Source organism: Pan troglodytes, chromosome 11, assembly GCF_028858775.2.
Source record: "Pan troglodytes isolate AG18354 chromosome 11, NHGRI_mPanTro3-v2.0_pri, whole genome shotgun sequence".
Classification (NCBI taxonomy): Eukaryota; Metazoa; Chordata; class Mammalia; order Primates; family Hominidae; genus Pan; species Pan troglodytes.
In genome coordinates, this window is record NC_072409.2 from 110904092 (window position 1) to 110922921 (window position 18830).

At 41.3% G+C, this 18830-nt stretch overlaps 1 protein-coding gene across 6 annotated transcripts in view; it reads right to left on the bottom strand.

Annotated features, from left to right (window-relative positions):
* JAK2 (Janus kinase 2) overlaps window positions 1–17180 on the bottom strand; it is a 150863-nt gene extending 133683 nt beyond the window's left edge. Inside the window, exons 1-2 of one of the 6 annotated variants that reach the window (XM_016960555.4) lie at window positions 16013–17180; window positions 15563–15645 (exon numbers count right to left, since the gene is read on the bottom strand). The gene's annotated coding sequence lies outside the window, so the exon portion shown is untranslated. Of the gene's footprint in view, window positions 1–15562; window positions 15646–15954 lie in introns of all 6 variants that reach the window. The other 5 variants (XM_001139368.7, XM_063788740.1, XM_063788741.1 and 2 more) reach the window with 5 other exon arrangements.
* Between the last annotated feature and the right edge of the window lie 1650 nt (window positions 17181–18830).

An 18830-nucleotide genomic window follows, 5' to 3' on the forward strand; every position in this document is an offset into this window, starting at 1 on the left:
AACCCAACATCTAAGTGAAAAATGATAGAGGAAATAAAAGATGGGTAAATTTGACTGCATATTATAAACACTATAATCAAAACTTTAAAAAAACAGAAAAAATATATACTACAAAGGTTTAATATATTTATACAAGTAACTCTTACAATTTAATATGAAAATGAACATAAATAGGCATTTCACAAAAGAAATGAAAACATGGTCAACATAATTAAGAATCAGAGAAAAGTACATAAAAATGAGATATTGTTTCTTCCTTAGCTTCCTTAGCTGACTGGTAAACAAGAAGAATGCCAATACCCAGTGTTGGCAAAGATATGAGAAAAACAAGAATATCTAATAATTGTCCTTTGAAAAAGGACAGGAGTAGTAGCATGCATATCTAATAATTCTATGAAACAAGTCTATAAGATTGGGAAAAAATTAATGACATTAAAGGGGTCTGATAAATTGTGGCAACTTAGCCAACAGAATACTATAAAGATATTAAAAATGATGTACACCAGGCACGGGGGCTCACGCCTGTAATCCTAGCACTTTGGGAGGCCAAGACGGGTGGATTACCTGAGGTCAGGAGTTTGAGACCAGCCTCGCCAACATGGTGAAATCCTGTCTCTACTAAAAATACAAAAATTAGCCAGGTGTGGTGGCGGCCGCCTATAATCCCAGCTACCTGGGAGGCTGAGGCAGAAGAATCACTTGAACCCAGGGAGGGGGTGAAGGTTGCAGTGAGCCGAGATCGCACCACTTCACTCCAGCCTGGGTGGAAGAGCGAAACTCCGTCTCAAAAAAAAAATCAAATAAATGTTTTTTAAAAATGATGTATGTTGGCTTACATTATATCCTTAGTACTATATTCTCTGCATAGCACAATATGGACCCTGAATATTTGTTGAAAAATTGATAATTAATAATTTATTTAATGAAATATTGATTAAAGACTGACTGATCTGTTGAGTAGGTGGGTGAGTGATTCACTGGGAGAGACAGTGACTGACTGATGGACCAACCAACCAAAAAGCTGAGTGAGCGAGTGACCAATTAAGAGAGGAACCAACCAAATGAGCTGTGACCCTCTGAGTCACAGAATGAATAACTGATCAAATGGTTGAGTGACTAACAAAATGAATGAGCTGATGAGTAATTATGTTGAGTCAGTGAGTGACCGATGACTGAGTGCTTGATGAATGAAAAAAAGGATTGAATGAATGAATCTTAATCAATGAATTGGAAAGATCTCCACAATACACTGTTGAGTTAAAATGGATCAATTTAGAATGAACAGGATGATGCTAGTCTTATAAAACTGTATCTCAATTTGTCACTATGCAGACATCCAGAATGATATTAAAACTTGTTAAGTGGCCAGGTGCAGTGGCTCACACCTGTAATCCCAACACTTTGGGAGGCCAAAGTGGGCAGATCGCTTGAACTCAGGAGTTCCAGATCAGCCTGGACAACATGGCGAAACCCCATCTCTACTAAAACTACAAAAATTAGCCAGGTGTGGTGGCATGTGCCTGTGGTCCTAGCTACTCAGAAGGCTGAGGGTTGAGCCCAGGAGGCAGAGATTGCAGTGAGCGGAGATTGTGCCACTGCACCCCAGCCTGGGTGACAGAGTGGGACCCTGTCTCAAAAAAAGAAAAACTTGTTAAGCGTGATGGAGTGTCAACTTGATTGGACTGAAGGATACAAAGTATTGATCCTGGGAGTGTCTGTGAGGGTGTTGCCAAAGGAGATTAACATTTGAGTCAGCCGGCTGGGAAAGGCAGACATTGGGTGGGCACAATCTAATCAGCTGCCAGCAAATATAAAGCAGGCAGAAAAAAACATGAAAAGGAGAGACTAGCCTAACCTCCTAGCCTACATCTTTCCCGCGTGCTGGACGCTTCCTGCTCTTGAACATCAGACTCCAAGTTCTTCAGTTTTGAGACTTGAACTGGCTCTCCTTGCTCCTCAAGCTTGCAGACAGCCTACTGTGGGACCTTGTGATCATTTAAGTTAATATTTAATAAACTCATATATATATCCTATTAGTTCTGTCCTTCTAGAGAACCCTAATACGTTAACCAAGTTCTGTCAATCACAATAAGCATTTGTAATCTTTTTTGCCCCTTTGACTAATGTCATTTTTAAATGACTGTTTTTATTCACTTGAATTTTTTATATGAAGAGACATTTGGTCAAAGCTTGTATACTACTATTGCCTATTAAAACAGTATATAAAATACATGCAAATAAGATATTTTAATACAATGTCATGATTCTTTCACTTAAGAAACAAGAAATCTAAGATGAATACTAATTCGACTTTTAGGCTTTAGAAAAGATTAAGAACAGCCATACATTTAAGGGCTACCGAAGTCAAATGTAATCATTTTACCTTGGGCCAGTGTCAGAAGTACACACATGACAGGCAAAAGCTTTAAAAGACCTCCTGAGCCTGGGTGCAGTGGCTCATGCCTGTAATCCCAGCACTTTGGGAGGCCGAGGCGGGCGGATCACAAGATCAGAAGATCGAGACCATCCTGGCTAACACGGTGAAACCCCGTCTCTACTGAAAATACAAAAAAAAAAATAGCCGGGCGTGGTGGCGGGCACCTGTAGTCCCAGCTACTCGGGAGGCTGAGGCAGGAGAATGGCGTGAACCCGGGAGGTGGAGCTTGCAGATCGTGCCACTGCACCACAGCCTGGGTGACAGAGGGAGACTCCTTCTCAAAAAAAGAACTCCTGAGAAAACTGATGCCATGAAGAGAAGAAAATATAAATTATTCTGCAAAATGTATCCCTTTTCTGGTTTTGGTTTTTTGTGGGTTTTTTTGTTTTTTGTGGTTTTTGGTCTTAGGAGATTTTGAGCTACTTCTTAGAATCATGCTTAATGATGACTACATAGGAAAAGCCAGATTTATAGGAAAAGCCAGATTTATAATTCACAACACACATACAGAAAAAGTGTGAACAAATATGGGACAAGTGCTTTAAATAGGCCTCTAAAAGTTGGAGTTTTTGGCCGGGCATGGTGGCTCATGCCTGTAATCCCAGCACTTTGGGAGGCCAAGGCGGGCGGATCACAAGGTCAGGAGTTCGAGATCAGCCTGACCAACATGGTGAAACCCCGTCTCTACTAAAAATACAAAAATTAGCTGGGCGTGGTGGTGCGCGCCTGTAATCCCAGTTACTCGGGAGGCTGAGGTAGGAGAATTGCTTGAATCTGGGAGGCAGAAGTTGCAGTGAGCTGAGATAATGCCACTGCACTCCAGCCTGGGTGACAGAGCAAGACTCCACCTCAACAACAACAACAACAAAAACCGTTGGAGTTTTTTTTCGCTTAAGATCTCATTTCAACACCATCATATTCCAAGCCTGTATTACCAAGACATTTTTAAAAGATTTTAAGAAGTGACGAGTTTGTCTATAAAAAATAAAATTGCACAGGAAATTTAATTAATTCTGCTCGTGAAATATTTAAAACTACCCTCTGCTATTGATATTCAAAAAAATCTAGAAGTTGTTTAAATCAGTATGAATTTAAGCTCATAATGATTTTTAAAATACTGCCATGCTAGAAGAACACTGAATATTTCAGATATTCCTCTGAAATAATTATTTAAAGATTATCATAATGCATTCAGATTTAAAAAAAAATTAAGCACCTATGGATAAACAAGGAAAGAGTAAGAAATACATAAATATGGAAATGAAACAATTCTGCAGACACTGAAGCATTATGTTTTGGAAGGATTTCCAGTTACTCATCAATCAGATAGACTTATACTATCATGCACTATTTTCTTCTCTGAGTCATTCCCCAAGTCCTAAAATCCACTCCTAATGAATCTTTCCGTATCAAACCTTTATAAAACCAATATATTCAATTGTTGCCTATAAAATGAGGCTGAGGGGTACAGCAAGGTTGATATAGTTTAGATGTTGTCCCCTTTAAATTTCATGTGTTGCACTGTAATCCCCAATGTTGGAGGTGAGGCCTGGTGGGAGGTGACTGGATCATGGGGGTGGATTTCTCATGAATGGTTTAGCAACATCCCCCTTGGTGCTGTCCTGAAGATACTGAGTTCTTGCAAGATTTGGCTGTTTAAAAGTGTGTGCACCTTCCCCACATTCTCTTTTGCTCCAGCTCTTGAAATGTGATATTCCTGCTCCCTCTTAGCTTTCGACCATGAGTAAAAGCTCCCGGAGGACTCCCCAGAAGCTGAGCAAATGTCAGCCCCATGCTTGTAAGCCTGCAGAACCATGAGCCAATTAAATCTCTTTTCTTTATAAAGTACTCAGCCTCAGGTATTTCTTTATAGCAATGCAAGAACAGACTAACAGGCCATGCGCGGTGGCTCCAGAACCATAATCCCAGCACTTTGGGAGGCTGATGCGGAAAGATTGCTGGAGCCCAGGAGTTCAAGACCAGACTGAGCGACACGGTGAAACCCCATCTCTACAAAAAAAATATAAAAATTAGCCAGGCCTAGTGGCACTCGCCTGCAGTGCCAGCTACTCAGGAGGCTGAGGTAGGAGGATCACTGGACCCCAGGGAAGGCAAGGCTGCGGTGAGCCGTGATCGAGCCACTGTCCTCCAGCCTGAGTGACAGTGAAACCATCTCAAAAAAAAAAAAAAAAAAAAAAAGAACAAACTAACAGAAGAGTAAAAGGAGAGAACTCCCACCATGAAGATTGTTCCTAATACAGTGTTACTTTTACTGACCACCATAACCAGAGGCACTGTGAATCAAACTTACTACAATGAAGGTATATTTCATTTTACTTCTAATAATTTAAAATTTTCATAATAGTAAATATAATCCAATTATCGCAGAATACTTACCTTTAAAAGTTTATGGCAGGGAGGGGTAGGGGTGAAGGCAAGGATAATTTTTTTTTTAACAAGACAAGGTCCTAAATGGTGGATTCCAGCAATATCGTTACAACTGAAGATCTGATGCAATGAAAACTATATTTCATATCACCCCCGCCCCTCCTCAAAACAAACCAAAAAATCTACAATACCTCATGTATTTAAAAAATAAATTATACATATAAATAAGAGAATCAGAATAGTATACTTCTATTTATTTATATTTATTTATTTATTTATTTTTCTTTTGAGACAGAGTTTCACTCTTGTTGCCCAGGCTAGAGTGCAATGGCATGATCTCAGCTCACTGAAACCTCTGCCTCCCAGGTACAAGCGATTCTCCTGTCTCAGCCTCCCAAGTAGCTCAGATTACAGGCATGCACCACCACACCTGGCTATTTTTTTGTATTTAGTAGAGACAGGGTTTCACCATGTTAGTCAGGCTGGTCGTGAACTCCTGACCTCAGGTGATCCATATACTTCTACTTAAAAAGCTTAAAAATATTATTCTAAATTTGACCCTCTAAAATAATAAGTTGTAAAATCCAGACTTCCCTGTAATTCTGTCTTCTCTAACCTGGCCAATTAACCACAGATCTAATAATTCAATGTTAAATGAACTTATCCTTAATAGTTCCAATCTCAAATGACTTGACCTATCCTATGGATTGCCATTATGAAATGACAAGCTTCCCTCAGTAGCAAATTTGATACAAATAAAACTATCCTGTGAATTTTTAACAATTTGAGGCCAAAAATAGACTAATAAGAGCAGACACATAAGTTAGCAAATGCCCATTCAGTAAGTACAAAAAATAACTTAATACTTCACAATAAAGTTTAAAAAAAAGGTAAAACTAAAATGGAAAACCAAGGTTAAATTCAAGTTTAAAATCAGAAATAGAGAAATTAAATAGAATAACTAAATTGAATAACTGGCAAAAAGATCTGCTTCTATTCCTAAATGCTTGATTTATTCATTTTATTTTCAAGTATTTGAATGCCTCCCATATGCTAATAAATATTATACAGGACTTGGAAACAAATAAATAGAAATGTTCACTACCCAAGAACTCACAATATGGTTTCAGAGGAGCCATTTTTAGAATGAAACAAAGTCCAGAAATAGATCCAACTACATACACAATTTAAAACACCAGCATTTCACAGCAGCAGAGAAAAGAAGGATTATCTGACAAATAGTATTGAAACTGGACAACCATCTAGGGGAAAAAAGTTGTGTTCCATCTTATATCTTGTGTCAGTATAAATTCCAGATGGAACAAGAAAACAAGGGAGAATCTCAAAATATAATTTCAGGGTTAGAAGGGACCTACCTAGATGCACAACAACAAAATCACACTATCTACAGAATGAAAAAGATAAAGAGACAACCTAGGGAAAACAACTCATTTCGCAAACTCAAAGCTATCTTCCTTAGTATAAGAGCTCCCACAAAGCAAAGTAAAAGGACCACAAATCCAACAGAAAGTGGGCCAAGATATGAGTGAAGAGTTCCCTAAAAAAGGAGAATAAAAAGCAAATTAAAATTATAATGAGATTCTATTCTTCATGTCTCAAGTTGGCAACAATCAAGTCATCTGAAAACACAATGTTAGTAAAGGTGTAGAAAAGCATAACTTGGTATTTCTATGTCAATTTGGCAATATTTGTTGAACTTAGTAACATATACCACTTTTGAATCAGCAATTCCTCTTCTACTTAATCTTTAGTTATAGTCACACACACACACGCCCTGACAAATGTACAAAGATATTTACTACTTTTTGAATTCTAAGACATTTAAATGTGTTCAAAAAATAGATAATTTTTTAAAGAAAGAATAAAAAGAGACAAGTACAGACAACTCTCAAAGAGTTTTGTTCCAAAGGGGAGTGAAAAATGGGGCCGTAGCTTGAAGAGATGTGGAGTCAAGTAATGATTTAAATTGGGAATTGGCAGAGCACAGTTCACACATACCAAATTTAGCCAGTTGCCTGTTATGTAAATAAAACTTTATGAGAACACAGCCATGAGCCACGTCTGTTCATTTATGTATTGTCTATAACTGCTTTTGCACCACAAAGGCGGAATTAAGTAGGTGCAAGAGAAACAATCTTGCCCACAAAGTCTAAAATATTTTATTTATGATCCTTAATAGAAAAATCTTGCCAATCCCTGGTTTAAATCAGTAATGCTCACAATCTAGGCCCCAGATCAACATTATCAGATCACCTGGGAACTCACAGATGCAAATCCTCAAGTCCCACTCCAGAGCTAATGAAACAAACTCTGGGGGTGGGGCCCAGCGGCAATTTGTGTTTCAATAAGTCCTTTAGGTAATTCTGATAAGAACCACTGGGTTAGGAAACAGTTCTAGTACAGTTAATCCTCACTGTCTTCAATAGGTTCTTGGAAACTGTGACTTTAAGTGAAACAATGTGTAACAAAATCCATTTTTCCATAGGCTAATTGAGATAAGGAAGTTCCTATGGCATATTTATGGCCACAAAAACATCATCAAACTTCTAAGTAAAGATTCCAAACACTCTGATTATTAAACACTGAAATAAATGTGAGCTATACAAACATTTAAGAAAGACTAATAAAAACAAGTAAGATAATTATTAACCCAATTCAGTTCAGTCACGAGTGGCTAGAGCCTATCCTAGCAACTCAAGGCACAAGGTGGGAACCAACCCTAGACAGGACATCACCCACTGCAAGGCACACTCATCCATACATGATCACTCAGACTGAGACCATTTAGACACACCGATCCACTAACATACGCATCTTTGGAATGTGGGAGGAAATTGGAGCACCCGGAAAAACCCACACAGACGTGGGGAGAATGTCCAAACTCCACACAAACAGTGGCCCCAGGCAGGAATCCATTTTTTTCTTATCAACGTTATGAAGAAATGACAGTTATTCAAGGACCTGCTATATAGCCAGGAACAGATAAGGACCCTTTGTGTTCACACATTTAAAGGGTCTTGAGGAAACTTCATGGGAGCCTAAGAGCCCTCAAGGAGACTGTCAGTGAGGACTTCAAGGAAAGTGAGAGAAATGATAGTGAAAGCTGAATAAGAGGAGACCCTTGTTACATACTAGGGCAAAGTTTAGCACAACTGTCACCTACATTAACATGGAAAATAAAATACATACCTGACCTAATGAATTAAGGAGATTCTCGGCAGGAAGTTAAAGCAATTTGGCTTCTTCTAGCTGCCCTTATAATTGAGAGAACAGAGAGATGAACTAAAGAATAAGCTATTCATTTTTTGAGTAGAATTTCAAGGAGATGTAATGGACTCAGAACAATCTTTTCAGCCAGCAAAGTGTCAAATAAAAAGGGCCTCAGAGCAAAGATCCAATCTAGAGTGTGATTATAAGATCCTTTCTTAAGATCTAAATCAGTACCTCATAGATCCTTTCAGACGAAATATTATCTAAGGATCTTAAGGGTGTTGTCCCACAGCAGACTCACACAGAGCTTAGGGGAGGAAAGAGTTCCTCTCAAAAGAGATTTGTGGGTATGGCAGTACAGATTATAAACTTACACACAGGAAGTCCACAAAGTTTTTAAAGGAGTTGTATTAGCTTGGAATGAAAGGGACAGTTGCTATATAAAAGGGGGCCTTTGGACTCTGGAGCACTACAGGCAGGAAGCAAGCTCAGAAAGCTACTCTTACAAATACAAAGCAATTTATATGGGTTGGGTGCAGGGGTGGGGGAGATAAATAATTCAGAAGGTAAACCCAAAAACAGAAGAAGCCTATGTCCTATTAAGAATGACTTCCAGGAAGCAGGACTGAGACCTAATCAAGGAACTGGCAACATCTGCCCAGTGAGGCTGCAGAATTGCTACAGACTGTGCCTACCTTGCGCGCTTCTTGAGGAGGAATGTCTACTGCAGATAACCTGTGCCTTTTCCATTTTGTAAAGTATGTAGGGGACATATAAACTGTCTCTTCATGGGTCCTCAGTTCAAGAAGAACCATATCCAATTAACCATACCCAAGAAAACTATTCTGTACCTGGACCTGATTTATATGATGAGATACTGGACTCTGAGTTACTGTCATGATGGGATGTGAATTAGGGACCTTTGAGGAGAAGCTCAGTGTATTTTGCGTGTATTTCAGATACAGGAGGGATGTGAAGTTTGGCAAAATGGCAAACTATGGCAATAGTATTAATAATTGTCCAAAGATGGCCATAACACTATTTCCCATCTCACATGTTTTTCTTCTGCAGTGTGAACTTGCCACTCCCCCATCAAATCTGGACAGGCTTCTGACCCTTACAACCAGTAGGACATGGCAGAAGTTATACTGTGCAGCTACCAAGGCTAAATCATAAAAGATTTATGCTGAGACACACTGACACACTCACTTTTAATTCTCTACTCACCACTAAGAAAGGTGACCACCCTGAAGCCACCATATTGTGAGGAAATCCAGGCCACATGTACATGCTCCAGTTAACAGCCCAGCTAACATCCCAGTCAAGAGCCAGCATCAACTACCCATCATGTGAGTGAAGACACCTCCAGATGATTCCAGTCCTTTGCCTTCAAGTCACCCCTGGCTGGCAATTCTTCCCAACTCATATCCTGGTAGCCATTGTGGAGCAAAAACAAAGTCATCCCTGGTGTGCCCTGTCTCAATTACTGACCCATGGTATCTGTGAGCCTAATAAAGTAGTTGTTTTAAATCACTAAGTTTTGGGTAGTTTCTGTTACACAGCAATAGCAATCAGAGTAATGCTGATGGAAATAATCCAGTAGAGGGAAGAATTGAGAAGGCAAGAAAAAGAGGAGAGAAATATAATGGTAAAGCCCTTGAAGGCAAAGGGGATGAGCTCTTCTACACAACTGAATGGAGAGGCTTTAGAGGGGATGCTAAACAATTCATTCATTATAAAGGTGAAAACGGCAAAGTACAGAGAACAGGTGGTTGCCTGGTGTACAGGAATTAGAGACTAGAAAAGGAGATGTGGGGTGGGGGGGTGGGAAAGAGTTTGCTGGTTTTTGTCATAAACATTGGTAAACCATTTCCTTTTTAAACTTTATACACATTTTACCATGTGATCCCACCTTTTTAAATTTTCTAGAAAAGATTTAGTCCATTCCCTCAATAGACAAGACTCACTGATTACGTGAGTTGCCTGAAATCATATACCATGCTGAGAGCAGGGTCAGTCCCTTATCCCCTGATTTCCAAAACAGTGCACTTACTCACATCACATGGCCCTTTATATTATAAAAATATTACCTAATAGCATTTTATTTCATAATCATAATTTATTAAACTAAAATCACTTAGTAAGAACTAATGAGTACTCTGTTTCCAATAACATACTAAAAAGATGAACAGAAGAATGTTCTTGGGAAGATCAAAATAAACATGCAAGCAAAGTAAACAGCCCATGGACCATTCTAACCTAGTTAACCCTTTGTAACTATACAGAAAAGCTTCAAAATAGATAATGCTTCTCTTTGTTCTTTCCAGTACCCCTAATTTCATCAATCATTCAACCCTCAGATTTATAAGTTATCGACCAAGAATTTCTCCTTCCTTTTAGAAACAAATATTTTATCACTTTATTCAAATTTTACCAGCACAAAAGCACCCAGAGATGGCTTGTCTAACCTTCTATCATTCAGAAAAAACACAGAACCAATGCACATAGGAAGAATAGTACCTGGACAGTGTGATATATAAGACGATACAGACGAATGACAATCTGTTGAAAAATACCTCCTAGGTTTTATTATGCCTAAAATTCTCATCCTTAGTCCTAGTGATGGAGAGCTTTGGAAAAGTCTCCACTGATCACCCAACTGTCAAATCCAAAGGTCTTTTGTTAAACCGGAGAGAACAAAATATTAACAGTGGTTATTTCTACGTAGGGAAAGTATAAGCAATTTTCTTCTGTTTTTATAGATTTCTTATTAGGAAAAACACTAATACATCTTTTTAAGACCTTTTTTTGGATCTGATTCTTCTCATTTCTTGCCAATGATCAACATGTTGATCATTCCGCCTTCTAACCTATCCACTAATTTGCCTCTCATACTGTTTTTTCTTTGTCTCCTTTACCCATTCCTCTCCTTTCACCCACCCGCTAATTATGGGCAATCCCACTCTTTTCTCTTAAGTACCACAGCACCAGCCTTAACTTCGCTAACAAATTCTAGTCATATGTCCCACTGTATGCTATCAATTTTCACTTGCCCATCCCACGGCCACCGCAAACTCAACATATCCACAATATATGCTCAACTGTCTACATCCCCTCTACCAGCTACTAACACTGCCATAACTATTTTTGTTAGTAACTGCCATTAATCAAACGGCAGTTTCTTTGTCATTAACTAGCTGAGTAACTTTGGACACATTTTTAAATCTCTCTGGTCTGAGTCCTAATATACAAAACATACAGACTTAGATGTTCTAAGATGTCTTGGAGAGTCAACACTCTTTGATTTCCTCCGTCACTGAAAAGCAAACCTTCAAGGTAAGGTAATCTTTAATCACTCTTCTCCCCTCCATTCTCCCTTCTTATCCAATCCATAATAATGTCTTGTGACATCTCTGCAATCTGACTTATTTCTAAGTCCTCATTACTTCAGGGCTCAATTATTTTCCTACCTCTTTCTACCATTCTCTTTCCAATTCATATGAGACCTAGCACTGGTGCTGCTTTGATTTTCCTAAAATACTTATTTCAGCAAACTCTTTCTCAATTCAAAACTTTTAAAGCTTCTCCATATCTACAGGTCAAAGTACATTCTTCTCATCCTAGCATTTAAAGACATCCATAATCAAATTCCAACTACATTTTTAACACAATTTCTTACTACTCTTTCACACAAATCTTCATTTCAGTCAAGTTATTTATGTACTGCTCTCTGAACATATCATACATATATACATATTTTGCCTTTGCTTACCCCCTCTACCAGTTCCTTCCTATTATGCAAAATCTCTGCTCAACTCTAAGTGGTCTCAAATATCTGTAACTTTTATTATTTAGCTTATCTGCCCAATTATACTGTAAGTCCTTAGGGAAAGGAGCCTATTTTATATTTCTTTATTTCTCTTTTGGATACAGCCAAGTACCTTTTACATTGCAAGTATTAATAAATATTTGTTTGGTGACTACAGTTCCTTATCACACAATCAACATGTATTTCTTGAATGCTGCCCATGTGCTCTCCACTGTGTGTTGTGGTTTTTTTAATCTAAGGTACTGCTCCTCAAAGAATACACAATCAACTTGAAAAGATATGGCTAACACTAGGGAAATAACTATCAAACAACTAAAGCATGGCATATAATTAAACCATGTGAAAATGTTCTAAGACTAAAGAGCTACAGAAATAGAGGGAAAAAAAGAGGGATGGAGAACATGGGCAAAAATTGAAGGATAGAAGAAGCATAGCTTATTATTAGAAAGTGTGGAAATCAGCTTACAAGCTTAAGGACTAGAGATCCTTAGACAAAAGACTAAATAAATAGGGCAGGGATGGATAATAGACTATCTTAAAAGTCAGGAAAATTTAATAAGTAGAAAATGGTAAGCCACTGAAGGTTTTGGGGCAAGGGAATGCTATAATAAAGAGTATTAGAGTGGAATCTCTATTGAGGATAAACAGAAGGAAGGGACACTGAATTCTCAGAAGTTCAAATGACTTTCAATATTCTAGGCTCAGGAAATGTGTCCTGGGATTCACACAGTAAAGGAGGGAAAGCAGAGATATGAGAAAGAAAGGAAATATGGACATTTTGAATGGGAATAAGAGGTAAATGAAAGAAGTAGTTTAAAGATGATGCCTAATTTAAAGCCTACATGATTAGAAGAAAATTAAGGGGTAGAAAATGGTAACTTTCACTTGGGGCATTCGGAGTTTAAGGAGATGAACAGAAATAGAAGCAGAAGACCAGTACAGGAAAAACCAGGAAGTGACTAGTACAACAAGTTAGCAATAGGATTAGTTTTAAAATCAAAGAACTGGGCAGAAGTTATAAACATATTACATAGGAGAGGAAATATATTAAGCCATGATCAGCTGGTACTAGCTTTATATCAATAATTTTTTCAGAAAAGCAAACTAAAAGCTAAGGCAGAGGTTTCCAAACCCATTCAGGGAGCTCTGAGTCTTAGCAAATTTTTCACGACACCCCCAGGCCAAAAGAAATAGGTTTGAACACCTTACTTAGTAGTTATGTCCTTACAACTTAGTGTAGAGCACTGTAGAACTTATCAAACCTTAGAATCAAATTGGACAATACCACACTGTCATTTCCTGTTCTACATTCATTTTCATGTAGTAGTTGCTTTTTATCAGAGCAACCTCTGAAAATACATCTTTACAAAGACATGACATTGTAGAAACGGGTGTAGGTATCTAATATTGAAACCATGAACTAACTCAAAACACAAGTTCAAGCCTGAGGTGCTCTGGGCACCTTGGCACACAGTTTGGGAAACTGGGAGCTAAGAGGAGGGGTCTATAAGGGAGTGGGGAAGGGTGGGAAATGTAACGGGAGAAGAGCAAAAGAAAGTTCTTAGCACAGTTAACCACAAGGGGGCAGCACAATAATTGGTGGGGGCAGCACAATAATTGGTAGGGGCAACACAATGGGGGTTTAAGCAGAGAGACAAAAGTCAAACCTTTCCATACAAAGGCTATAATACTCCCTCACCAGTTTAAGACCTTAAAGTCCTTTATCTCTTTATACTAGAAAGGAAGAAACACGAGTTACAGGCAGATCACCTTATGCAGTCATTCTGCCCTTCTCTGAATCTCCTTTGCCTCCCAGCCGTGATAGTAGCCAAGACTTTTATGACAGCCAGGCAGTTTACCACTTTGCATGTGTCTTACTCACTTCTCACAACAATCTTATAAGAAAGTGAAGCTAAAAGAGTAGTAAATAATACAACTCTTTTTTTCTTTCTTTTTTTTTTTTAGACAGAGTCTCGCTCTGTTGCCCAGGCTGGAGTGCAGTGGTGAGATCTCGGCTCACTGCAACCACCACCTCCCAGGTTCAAGCAATTCTCCTGCCTCACCCTCCCGAGTAACTGGGATTACAGGTGTGCACCACCACGCCCGGCTAATTTTTGTATTTTTAGTAGAGATGGGGTTTCACCATGTTGGCCAGGCTGGTCTCAAGCTCCTCACCTCAAGTGATCCTCCTTCCTCAGCCTCCCAAAGTGCTGGCATTACAGGCGTGAGCCACCATGCCCGGCCGTAAATAATGCAACTCTTAAGTGGCAAGAACACCAGGATTCAAATCCAGATCTCACTCCAAAGCCAATGCACTTTCCTATTCTGCCTCAAAAGCATCCCACCTTTCAGCAATAGCCAGGTGAAACAGAGAAACAATGTCATATTCCCTTCCCATATCTGAGACACCTGTCTCAAATCACCAAAGGCACACACACAAAAAATTCCCTAATGAGTCCCTAAAACTGCTATAAATTGCAAATACAGGATATTCAGTTAGAGCAAAAACAAGCATGGTGTGCTCTTCTGGCCAGCAAGTACTAAAGCTTTCCTATTCAGGTAAATACATGTACTATTAAGGCAAGTGCTGGATACATCCAGTCTGTACATACGTTACACACCAACAGACAAATGCATGTACAAGCAAATAATTCTCACGCTTAAAGTGGTATAAGGTGAGGCGGATGGGGGAAGGGAGGCCAAAAATTGATTATTCATCTTCAAATGTTCTGGGTGTTATATCAAAATACAAGCTGATCATCCCTTATCTGAAAAGCTACAAAATCTGAAACATTTTGAGCACCAACATGATGCTACAAGGGGAAAATTCCCCACGTAAGTACTTAATACAAACTTTGTTTCATGCACAGACGTATTAAAAATATTGCAAATGACTTAGTGGCTGTGTGAATAAGGTCTATATGAAACAAACGAATTTCGTATTTACACTTGGGTCCCATCCTCAAGATGTCTGATTTTGTATATGCAAACATTCCAAAATTTAAAAAAAAAATCCAAAACACTTTTGGTCCCAAGCATTCTGGAGAAGGGATACAAAATCTTTATTTGCAGTAGCCCAACAACTCACTGTACAAACTTATTATGAAACCAAAAGCAATCATTTCCCTTATTCCCACTTCCAGTTTCCTTCTCCATACTCAGCCGCTCCTACCCTTTCATTCAGAGAAATGGAGTTTCTCCTGACAGATTAGTAATTACTGGAAAACAAACTGGGTAAATTCAACCGACACAGCAAGCTTAGGCAGATAAAACCATCAGGAAGCATTCAGTGTGGTAGCAGAAACCCCAGCAAGAATAGCTAACGTGTTCTCCCAAAAGCTATCTCTTATTGCTTGGAAATACTCGTCTTTAAAGGATTAAGAATCTCTGGCTGCTTAAGAAGAAAGGGTAATGGACAACGTTTTACGTTTCTCTGCAAAGTCATGTTATGTGTAAAGCCAACAAAAAAATGTTTCTTAAAGGATCCAAGACGAACAACAAAACACCCCAAAATTACTCTCCCAGATCAACATTAAAAGTTTAGCACTGACATTTTCAGAAGAGTAAGCAACAATGAGCCCTGCCTCTCTTCACACGCTTCCAACCTGCCCTGCGCACGCACTCCCAGCTCCAGACACCTTCGCCTTTACTGCAGCGATAAAGGACAGCACACCCACCGTCGCGGGAGGAGGAGGAAGAGCCTCTTTTTCTGCAGAAGAGAAACAGTTCACATCTTGTTCCTGTTGCCTGCTTCTGAAACCTAAAAACAGAAGCAGCAGTTAACTACTACCACATAAATCCAGGGGAAACAAATGCTTTTTCTAGGCTGTTTAAGTGTCTAGAAAATTTTAAAAAGGAATAAGGAGGCGGGGGCGCGGGAATTATAAGACACAAATGGAAGCAAATATCACCAGCAAGACTCGTTCTAGGTGTCGTCTTAAAGAGGAAGATTTTTCTGGCTCAGAAGTTTGCTGCCACTAGCAGGGGGCAGGCGGGATCAAAAGGTAGGAAGGGGGTGGAGAGACAGCTGCTGCCCCCCACCCAGAAGCCAGGCAGAGATAACACCCACCGGCTACACAGATCGGGCGACCAGAGCGCGCCCTCGAGCCCGCAGGGGCGGCTCCTACCCGGCGGGCCAAGGTCTGCGAAGCCCCGAGGCGGGCACGGCTCTGAACGACCTCCAGGCTGGGCCCTCGGGGGCCCTCCAGTGTGGGCTCAGCTCCCACTCACATCCCTCGGCAGCGAGGACCAGGCCTCTCCCTGCGCCGCAGCAGCCCTCAGCCCCGACGCGCGCCGCAAGCCCGGGCCGAGGGGCCCGACCGGCCGAGAAGCCGAAGTGGCGACGCGAACACCCAAGCGAGCCGGGCGCCGGCCCAGCCTCTCAGCGCCGAGGGAGGCCGTTAGCGGCGTCCGCTGCTGCCCCCTTCTGCTCCTCTTCCTCTCTCCTTCCTGCAGCCCCACGCCACTCCCACTTCGGGCAGCCGGGAAGCCCGTCACAGTTGTCTCCACCCTCTCCGGGGCCACACCGTCTTCTCAACGCCGCGGGCGACACTGGCTTCGCCGCCCGGCTAGCTTCGAACTCAGCCTCCCGGTTGGCCCGCAGTCTCCCCGAATGGCAGGAGACTGGGCCGGATAGAGGCTGGGGGAGAGCCGGACGCGCGTCCTGCAGTGCGCGTGCGCCGCTCGGTGCTGGTCGCGGGACCTGCAGGCGCGGGCCACGCAGGGCAGCTGCCTCTCGGGAAGCCGGCGAGCGCGCGTGGAGATTCCTGGGACGGCCCCTGGGCGTGAGCGCGCAAGGAAGTTAAGGCGGCGGCGCCTCGCGAAACACTGGTGCCCGGCTGGAGCTAGGTGCCAGCGCTGGGCCCGGCCCTCACTAGATGGGCGGGTGTGGGTGTGGCCGCCGCCCTCCAGGGACGCGGCCGGGAGTGACTCAGCCTGGCTGGCTCCCCAGCGCGCAGCCTGCACAGGAGGAGGCCGGGCTGCCTCCGCGCGGAGACTCCCCTCCCGCACACTTCTCCGCTTTCTGCTTTTCCTTCCACTTCCCGGGTACAGCAGACCTGTCCTTCCCCAGCCCAGGCTGCTAGGCCGAGGGGAAGTGGCGCCGGGGGCCGGGGACGACGCGCTCACACACGCTGTTTCGTGGCAATGCGACCTCGAGAGCCTGACTCCGATCAGGCACCTTGGCTGGAAAGGGGTGAGGGTGGGATGAAGCGCCCAGCTGCCTGCGGGTTGGCAACAAGGCCTAGCGAATGTTTCTCCTGGAGGAGAAACAACTTGACCGGCGTGGCCTGGTGTAGCCCAGGAGAGGGTGGAGACGACGGCTGTGACGGGCTTCCCGGCTGCCAAAGGGCCTCATTCATTTATTCAAATATTTACTGAGTGTCTACTAGGTGCCGGGCTGTAGGTCCCCAGAGATACTAGGTGAACACGACCCCACACACTCCTTGCCCTACTGGATTGTATTCTGATGGAAGCGACAAAACAACAAACAACGCTTTAAATGCATAATGTGCGGGGTGTGTAATTGCCACTAAGAAAATGCATAATTTTCTGCTGCCATATACATAATAACAAAGAAAAGGAGTAGAAAGTGAGGAGGGGGTGTGCGATTTTACGGTGGCCAGGAACGATTTCCTAGAATAAGTGACATTTGAGCAGAGATCTGAAGGATGAGAATGAACCAGTCCCATGACTATCTGGGAAAAGAATTTCAGGCAGAGGGACTCCTGAAGGCAAAGACCTTGAGAAGGGAAAGTGTTTGGCAAGTTCAAGGATCAGGAAAGAGGTCACTGTGGCTGGAGGACACTGAAGGAGGGGGCAGTGGTAAGAGGTGAGGCCAAAGAAGTAGCCTGGCACCAGATCGTGTAGGGATTTTTTCAAGTATTAGCCCTCTTTCTGTCAACCTAAATCAAGTGACGCATTCATAGCTCCTGTTTCCCCATACACAACTGATGCTGCTCTTCAGGTCTGTCTTGTACTTAATGGTTTCTTTAAATAAACCTCACCAAAGCAACTCCTGCATTTCTTCTTACATAAGACCCATTGCAAAAGGTCTTTAAGCAAATGATAGCAGCATAGGAAATTACTTGAATTCACCCTGAATCTTTTAAAGTAAATAATGAACTAGAGCTGTATAAGAGGGAGGGATTTACAGGAAAATTGCATTCCTATGGCTACTGCTTCATAGGCAATACATGGGCAAAGTTAGTAAGAATTTCTAATTAGTAATTGTGACTCAATGGCTTAGAATATCAAGGCCGCAATTACAAACAGTGACTACCAAAAGAGTTCCTATTTTCCTGCAAACAAAAACTGCTACTGAGGTAAAAGCTAGAACACAGACCCACATAATGAAGAAGAGCTAAAGATGAGCTTAATGTCATGGTTAAATGAAAAGCATCACAACTGTGGAAATGGAAATGTGATTATTTTGTGAGGGGAAGAAAATGCTTGTTTTAGAACTCTGAAGCAGTATTACTTTCATTATAAGTGATGTTTCTATATTTTGCAGTGATATACTTATGTAACTAGGCATGGTATCTGTTACTGTCCACAGCCTGTTTGCAGGGAGAAGCCATTTGGACTTGGTGAATTGCAGGGAGAAGCCATTTGGAAGTGGTGAATATTGAGGATATTTTTGTGGGGGAGCAGGTTATTTTCTTAATATTAGAGATGTGGGTGTGGAAGACAAGGTGGACAAGGGGTATATTATTCATAAGCCTATAGAATTGAGAAATCTTCTGTCTCCCCACATAGAAAGATGAAGCAACTTTCCTCCTGTCATTCAGAAAGTGAAAGCCTCCCTCATCACTAATACATGATTTTAAGTCAATGCTAACCTGGAATGTTGAGCTTTTTTCACTCTGTATTAACAGAACTTTTGAGCTCTTTATGTGATTCCTGGTAGTGGCATCACTAGAAATTTGCTACTCAAGGCAAACATTT